Source organism: Palaemon carinicauda, chromosome 18 (genome assembly GCF_036898095.1).
Source record: "Palaemon carinicauda isolate YSFRI2023 chromosome 18, ASM3689809v2, whole genome shotgun sequence".
NCBI lineage: Eukaryota > Metazoa > Arthropoda > Malacostraca > Decapoda > Palaemonidae > Palaemon > Palaemon carinicauda.
The window spans coordinates 23,638,253-23,647,306 of record NC_090742.1 but is presented as its reverse complement, the minus strand read 5'-3'; positions in this window follow the sequence as shown (position 1 = coordinate 23,647,306).

The window sequence follows — 9,054 nt, the reverse complement described above, 5'->3', positions numbered from 1 at the left end:
CGAAGCCGGAGATTCGATGAAAAAAGGGGCCGTAAAGGTGTAATTGAGATCAAACATGACAAAGGTTCGTGTGCAAAAGGCCTCAGCCGGAGTCTGAGTGCCGGATTTCACCGTTGCACTCCAAATATCTGACTAGTTCTCACCCAATGAGTATCCATTATAGCAGAGTATAACCCAAGGCGGAGCTAAGCATAACTCAAGGCGGAGCTAAGGGTGTCGGTATAAAACGACCCCAATTAATGACTCATACACCAACGTTCCTACTAATAGTGTTAGCTATATTAACAGTAACCACATCAATAAAACGTGTATAACATTAAACGTACTATCATCAACTCTGATAATAAGAGGCCTGAATAACTCGTGATCGTATAAAAACGGAGAACGGGAAATTCACCTCTCTTACTCGAGCTAATAAACGAGCACCCTATGCTCTCACTCTCAAGGTTACATAATAAAAGCTAACATCACACAATAATATAAGAAAAGTAAAAAATTGATTGCTTTTATTTTATTTTTTCCTTTTCTTTTTTAGTCATTGTAATAACCAAGAACGAAGAATAACGACAACGTAACCAATAAATAAGGATATAGTCTAAATCGAGCCTTCCTGGGGCGAGTACAAACTAACAGACTAAATCGCTAAACGTTTAAATCACTATTCGCCCAATACCATTGTTGGCACTATAGGCTAATATCCAAATGTTTGTATATTTGTAATTTACCTAATGTCTGTTAATGACATAAGGATAAATAACTTAAAGCAATCTGCCGACCTGCGAGGGTCGGGGAAGCAGTGACATGCCCTTAAAATAAATATAAACACCAGCCTTAGCTAAAGGCAAGGCAAATATAAGTGTTAAGTGTATGGGCGACCTCCGGTGAAGCCGGAGCGTAATGAGATGTCCTGAATAATGCCGCCTTAGCCAAAGGCAAGGCAAATATAAGTGTGAAGTGTATGGGCGACCTCCGGTGACGCCGGAGGATAATGAAATACCCTGAATAATTCAATTGTGGCTAATAATTCAATTGTGAAGATATAAAAGCCAAGCCGCAGCTAAAGGCTAAGGCTTAGATCATAGCAAAGCGTATTTACAATCTCCGGTGAGGCCGGAGGGAGAATAAAGGTCCTGAATAATTATTGTGAATAAAAACACAATTGTAATAACAATGGCTATTGTGGATATGGCCGTGGCCTGAGACCGCAGTAAGGGCCACCGGAGGGTCGTATCTAAACAATATGAAGCCCGTCCTATGCAGTAAACAATATATAAATATAACAATAGAACGAAAGTCATTGAGAATCCCTCAAGCCGGAGTGGAAAACGTTCATAAACTACTCCCGAGCCGTAACGGGGAGAGGACGAAACACGGACCAAAATAACGCTAACAATTGAAAAGTCACGAAAAATAAATAACTCGTAAGTTATCATCCACCCAGAGGGGGAGAGGTGAGGGAGGGAGAACCCGTTGAACGCACAAAACGGAAAACGGGAAATCCGCTCAACCACCGGAGCTATGAAAGAAAACGAGAGAAAGGGGTAACTCGTGACTGCGAACAGAAAACGGGGACCCCAATCTCTCGCTCTCTTGGACACAAAAACAGGACTAAAAATCACACAACACTATTATAAACGTATAAAATAAAAATGTACATCCATATAACACTACGATCGAAGAATAGCATCTGCTAAAACTTAAAATAAATAGCACAGTCGAGTGACGAACGCCTCGGTGGGGCGGGTACTAAACAAATACAAAGCTAGATCGCTATCTCGCTCGTAGGCTGGACTTGCTAGCAAAAAGTACCATGAGCATAAATACACAAAAAAAAAAATAATAACGGTTCTAAAGGCATCAGGCCAGGGACTTAACCAAGAACCTAAGTGACAGAGTACTAAACGGGCAGACAAAGATGAATTCCTAAACAAGTGAACAAACAATGGCCGCCATGAAAGGCCAGACGGGAATAATAAAACAGACTATACTGGATATAAAACAAAAGCCCGGTACAATAAAAAACTGTCAAAACAAACTATGGTACTTAACATTGGAATGTGTGAAGATGGAGCTTCGGACATGACAAAATAAATCCACGATTGACAAAAAAAAGACCGAGAGCACCACAAACAAATTCAACACTCAAGATTCCAAAAGAAGGATGAAGTTCAGATGGCGCTCGCGTCGTGGCGTGGTGGTGTGGCGCTGGTGCTTGGCTAGGGTCGTTGTATCGGCCCATCCCTTTGACGAAGGAATTAACTAAATGGAAGACAACCTGTGAATAGTGGTTTTCACGCGCCTTTGCTTTATACACGACACCCAAAAGGTGCTCGCGCGAGGGTAGTAACCTCAGCATTCCATGCTTTTATCTTTCTCTGGTATAATTGGAAGGTTTTATCAGAAAAGATACATAAGAAGGACTCTTTTCACCGGGCGCCACAGGTCTCTCCCCAGAAATAGATTTTTCCTTCGTCAAAATCCCTTTATCATGCTGCTTTTCCCAACTATTGTTGCAGCTTGGATTGACATTACTGTATATTGTTTATCAGTCATTAGTTATGAATGGACTAGTTACTCCCAGAATAGCTGGCAAGCTGGGAATCTGGAATTATTGAATTGTTTTGTTTTATATTTGAATTGTTCATAATTTTTAATATTACTGGTTTGATTACAAAATTTACATTGAGAAGCTAAAGTTTGGTAGAGTTTAGGATGTAGACAGATCTTTACATTATTTATTACTTCTCTTATAGTTAATTTATTTCCTTGTTTCCTTTCCTCAATGGACTATTTTTCCCTGTAGAAGTCCTTGGGCTTATAGCCTCTTGCTTTTCCAACTTGGGTTGTAGCTTAACTTGTAATAATAATAACTTATTCAGGTGGTGCACAGGTTCACAGTCCCATTAGGGAGAACTGACCTATACAAGAGTGCCATTTATGCTCATAAGTGTTCTTTCATGGTTTTAAGTGCTCTCCTGTTTGTACACGCTTATATTTGGAAAGATGTAAGGAGAAAGAAATATTTTAAGCGGACACAAATTAGCGCACACTCGCCTACCATTTAAAGATGTCTCTCCAACACAACAGTGGTTAAGACATGCTCCCCCTTCAGGCTACTCAGAAGAGGATATTCCGCAAGCAAGTCACAGAGAGACACGACTATAGACTGAGATCAAGTCCCCACTGCAATCTTCTCATCAAGCAGCCTGCATACACAAAGGAAAGACACATAGTACACAGGAAAAATAGGGATTGTTCACCACTAGACACTAACCCCTCGAGGCTATCCTCAAAGGAAAGGTCTCCTTAAGATCATCTCGACTGACAAGCAATTCAAGGACTCGATAGTCCGTACGTCGTCCCCGAGTAAATGTTTGAGCCCTTAAATGCACAAACTTATGCTTTGCTACCCAAGGCTAGTACTGGAACAAAAAGAACCTTTAGATCTGCTAAGGAAGACTCAAATAAAGACAAATCATCAGAGTATTGTCCAAGTACAGTTCTGGGATCGGAAAGGAGTACGAGACATCGTCATCCTTCCCCAGACCGCAGAGTCCCCCTTTCTATCAAGAGAAGTAGTCTCTTGAGGCTATCTATACTTCTATACTGGACCCGGGGCCCCTCTCTAGTAGAGGCAGAACCGACAGAATCCGAGTCAGCTTTCCTGAGTCTTGGCCCTCGTGATGAAATTAACAACTTACGGGAGCCAATCAAAGCACCGAAGAAAGACAAGATAGGGATTGAAAATCTATTCAGAACACAATAAGTAGCCAAGACAGATTTAGAACTAATTTGGTCAGATCTGACCAGGGAAACAAATGGTAAAACATCTACAAGTTCTTGGCCAAAGGAACTCGGTTAGGGGCAACCCCTTGAATAAGATCTTGCCTCCGACTCACACCTTCGCCTCTACTGGTATATGCAGCTATTTCAACGCTAACACTCGGAACCTCAATAAAGAACTTGGGGGCACAATCCACCATCTTTTCTGCTTAAGAATTGGCAAATATGGAAGCTACAGCTAGCCTCCAATCTACACCATGGTTGGACCACTTGTCGAGGAAGGTGACTTTCTTTGTGTCTTCTCTTGACTTGTCCTAGAGAAGAAACATGTTACGTACTTAATTCTGGCCGGGGGTGATGGCAGTCACGTTCCTGACCCACCAATCTGCAAACCAATTAACCAACTAGGTCCAGAAACAAGGGTGTCATAACCATAAACTTTGCAAGGCAGAACGGGCAATGAAAGGGTCTAGCTATAAGGAAATTTACAATTTACTGTAATCTGGCCCTTTTGTTTCCAGAGGGAACCATTGAAAGATGGAGAAAGTAGAGTCAAGACTTGCTCTTCCACAGAGCCATCTCAGTTAGGAAAATATCAGGGCCTGTAACAAAACTACCACACTTTTGAAATTGGCTCTCAAGAAAACGGTTGTGAAGGCAAGATCAAGACTAGAAGGTGTACAGATGATGCCCAGCCTTTTCACATCTGTTTTAGCCAACCAAGAAGGGGAAGAGGTAGGGAAGGATCTTCTTTGTCTACATCTCTTCTCACTTCTATGTGAGGTCGATGTTTCTGGTTAGCTTTCTCCATCTACCTCTGTCCCACACCTCATCACCAGTTAATCCCTTTGATCATAGGTCATCCTTGATACAGTCCACCCACCTTCGCTTTGGTCTCCCTCTCCTTCTCGTTCCCTGTACCTCCATTTCCATTACTCTCCTCCCAATATACTGTTCATCTCTCATGACATGACCGTACCACCTCAGTCTACTTTCTTGGATCTTATCTGATAGTTTTCTGGATGGTTAAATTAACTCCAACATGGATTCCTTATCCTATTCTTTGGCTTTCATCATCCCCTCAGTAAAACCTCAACAACATTGCCTTTGTATTTGCAAGGATCTCAAAAAGACTCCATCCTTCAAGTGGAAGTCCAAACAAAGATGCACTTTAAGTAGTCCAGTAATCGACATCAATGCATTAAACGAGTCGGTTCTCCAGACCTCCCTCAAAATGGCGACAGTAAACACTATTAAACGTCATTAGGAAGTACAATTTTATTGTCTCTGGCTCTGTGAAATGAGTATTTCTTGATCCTGGTACATCAATTGTCAAAGAAGTTCCTCCAGTTCTCTCATGGAAGCAATGTCTTTCAGTTCTAAGTCCTGTGCTTTAGTATGTTGACTGCCTCCTTTGTTCTCTCTAATCTCAGCTTGGGTGCATGCCAACAACATCCAGCTCTCAAGGTAGCTGGACAATTGGTTAATCCTATCATCCTCCAAAAGGCAACTCCTAAAAAGTAGACAAAGTACCTAGGGATGAGAGTGGACACAACAGTAGGGAAGTCTTTGCAGCTTCTAGGCCATTTATCATCATTGGAGAGGCTGCTTCACCATGGCCGTCTACATCTAAGATTACAGAACGACCTCCTCATTTCATAGTTTCTGTCCGACAGAAAGTAAGATCCAATTTGGACTGGTGGCTGAGGAACAAAAACCTTTTCAAAGTGTCTCCATTGGAATGTCCTACTCCTGAACTTGTACTTTTCACAGCTGCATCAAAGGAAGTATGGAACATGCATCAGAGAGATCATGTCATCGTAGGCCTCTGATCAAATGTAAAGAAAAATCTTCATATCAACATTCTAGAAATGAAGGCAGCCCTGTTGGCACTCTAGTCACTAAGTAGCATTGTTCAGCAGATCATCCACAGCAATCTACCAGGCCAAATGGGCCATCATGTGATTGTCGTACCCTCTATACATACAGCCGACTTCGTGGTTTTCCTACTTACAGAGAAATGAAAATTTGAAAGTAATTTGTATTTTTCCTAAAAATACAAACCTTGAGATCTTTATTAGGGATATACTTTAGGCGAAGCTGGAAAACTAGCCATAACACTTTTAGCAAGATGTAACAAGCCCACCTCTAGTTAGTGGGGGTAAGGGGGGGTAGCCGGCTACCCCACTCTCACACTTACCAGTGTTGTCTCATCACTTTTGATTGCAGGCAGGACCTACAGGGGGACAGGTGATGGTAGGCCAAATTTGTATAAAGAGCTCAAAGTTTGCATCATTAGGAAAAATGCGAATTACCTTCAAATTTGTCATTTGTTCCGACACTAAATACAAACCCTTTCGCTCTTTATTACGGATGACTCGCCCCTTAGGAGAGTGTTAGTCCAAATCAACTGGCTGTTTTTTTTTTTACCCAAAAATTCCAGTTAGCAGCCTGAGCAATCTGTGTGATTGTTTGATGGTAGCAATGTGACTAGTCTAGGTAAGAATTCTCAGAAACATAGGAATCTTTGAATTAACCATAAGATGTTACCCAATCCAACCTCGCCAGGGAGTATGGGAATGCAACAGGTATTATTTCTATATTAGGTTACATAAGGGAAATGGTTTTAACTACAGACAGATGAGGTCATCTTGCAGAAGACCATAGCTGCTGTCCCCCAAGAGAGGGGAAGATGAAAAAGAGAAAGAGCCAGTCATTCTTAAACATTCATTCCAGACTAATCCCGGGTAACCTCGGCCCTCAACCTGCTGCTACTTGTCCATCAAGGAGCTTAAGGTATTTGAACCACTTATTGTGCAGCCACGACAGGGCCAATGGAGAATGGCTCCATGTTCCTGTGAGTCACGTCTTATAGGTAATGGGCGGTGGTCGTTTGATGCTTCCACATGCCTGCTTGTAAACCTTCGCAGAGCAGTTTCTCTTGAATGCTGGGGATGTGCTTATATCCCTATTGTCATTAACTCTGGGTCGTCTAGTTGAAGGAGGATTGGGATTCAGTGCTATATCTATGACTGCAAATTCAAGCAGAGATGGTGTTTTTGGTGATCCTCCTCTTGACCTTCCCCGTGCTGACACTCAGGCGCAGGCTGCAGCTGTTCTCTTTAGATAGTACCTCAAACTCTTCACTGGGCAAAGTAACAGTTGATCTGGGTCATTGGTTATGTTACAGAAGGGTCCAAATCTAGGGTCCTCTACTCCCGGATTTTGAGTCTTGGCGATAAACTCAGGGACGAATCCAAGTGTTAACTCCCCTCATCCCCTTGAACGGGAGACGACATAGGAAAGACTGAAGTTCGCTGACTCTTGGCCGAACCCAAAGCAAGTACGAAAACCATCCTCAAGAGTGAGGTGGCACAGTCTGGGAACCCCACAAAGTCAGGACTTCGTTGGCTACTAGATGATTCAAAGACCACTTGGAGCCCACTAGCTATATCGTTCTGCTCAGATTGCTCGCGAGCACATTCCACTAGCCCTGAATGAAGCGCGCTGATAGGGACACCAAATTGTCCTGAGCCCCTCTTAGCAAAGCCACTGCTAGATGGCATAGGGGCTGCGAATAGGTACCACCTTGCTTGTTTATTTAAGCCAATACCGTGGTGTTGTCACTCATCAATACCACAGTGACCCACCAGGAACTGTTGGAGGGCTAGAATTGCTGCCCTAATCTCTAAGAGATTCATGTGATGGGACCTTTCGGACTCTGACCAAAGCCCGGAGGACGTGTGGTGCAGCAGGTGGGGCCCCCCACCCTTCTTTTGACGGATCTGAAATAATTCCAGGGGAGGAACATGAAGGTCGACCCCTCGGTGGTGAGTCTTGTCTGCGTTCACCACATCAGGTCCATCCACTGCTCGGGTCCCGTTGGGATCAATATATTGTCATGGCAAACACACCTGGATTTTAACTGCCCCTGAAGAGATTGAATTTGAAGGTGGCCGTTGAATACTAAATAGGCCAGGGATGATAAATGATCTAGGAGATGTAACCACCGCTGGGCTGGGAGAGCATCTCCGTTGGAGGAAGGGCTAGCTATTTTCCTCAGCCTTTGGATTCTGTTGTCCAATGGGAAGAGTTTCTGCAGGTTGGTGTTGATGATCATTCCTAGATACTGTATAAAAGTCTTTGCGAGGGAAGCGGGGATGGCTTCTCGAGATTTACCACAATCCCCAGATCAAGAAATCTGTTTCGTTGCTGAAGAAGGGTTGCCACGGAGTGCTAAGATCAGCCAATCGTCAAGGTATCTTAGGAGGTATTGACCAATACAGGTACCACTTGATATTTAAAAGAGAGGCAATTTCAGGTCTTTACTTGGAATGAGGAAGTACACCATATCAGGGCAATAAAGGCCTCCAGTGCAGGAGTAACTATCACACCAAAAAATAAATGACCTATTTCCCTAAGTATAAGTTCCCTTGGTCTAATATGAATTAACTGTATATATCTAGTATGGAGTGGTGACAATCACACCTGTTTCTCAATACTCGTCTTTTCTTGATAGAATATTTGATAACCTTCATGGGTAAAGCCTAAAAGAATACTAGCTTGTCATGAAAACAGAGAGGTTGGCTTTATGGAAATGTTCATGCTTAGATCCTGTGTCTGAGAACCACATTTTGAAGCTAGTATGCAGCAATAAGGATCATGTAGATGGTAGAAAACCTTTGATTTTTCAGAATCTGGTGAATTATACAGCAGAAAGGAAAACCTTCTTACTTGATAATCTTTTGGACAGGAGTTTGAGACCTGCTCAAGCTTAATAATTCCTAATAGTCTATAAATTCACCATCCCTGAGCAAGGAGGCACCTATAGGTCATAGCAACCACTGGCTGCCCCTCCATGGTTCTAGCTTGACGGAAAGGGGTTTTAGCACTGAACATGTTGATCATGTGTAAATATGGTAAGGCTTTAGGACACTGTCCTGGCCCCTGCCGTTCATGAGTGACCTTTATATAAGGCCATTCCCTTTAAGATGCATACCCTCTCAAAGTTGTGGGCAACTTGTAATTAAAGGATATAGAGAACAGGTCTGTACCATTGGAATCTTCCACTACTGCCAAAGGTCTTGCATTTGATCTTTGCTAATCATCACTCTCTTCTGGAACAGTTTCCATTAGCTTGTGGAATCTACAATTATTTTGTGGGTTCTCAGCAAAAACAGGGAGGACATCTTGTGCACCACAACTCAACAGAAGATTTGCACCTTAACTTGACACAAGTGCTCTATAAGAAGTAATTCCCTAGATTTTGAG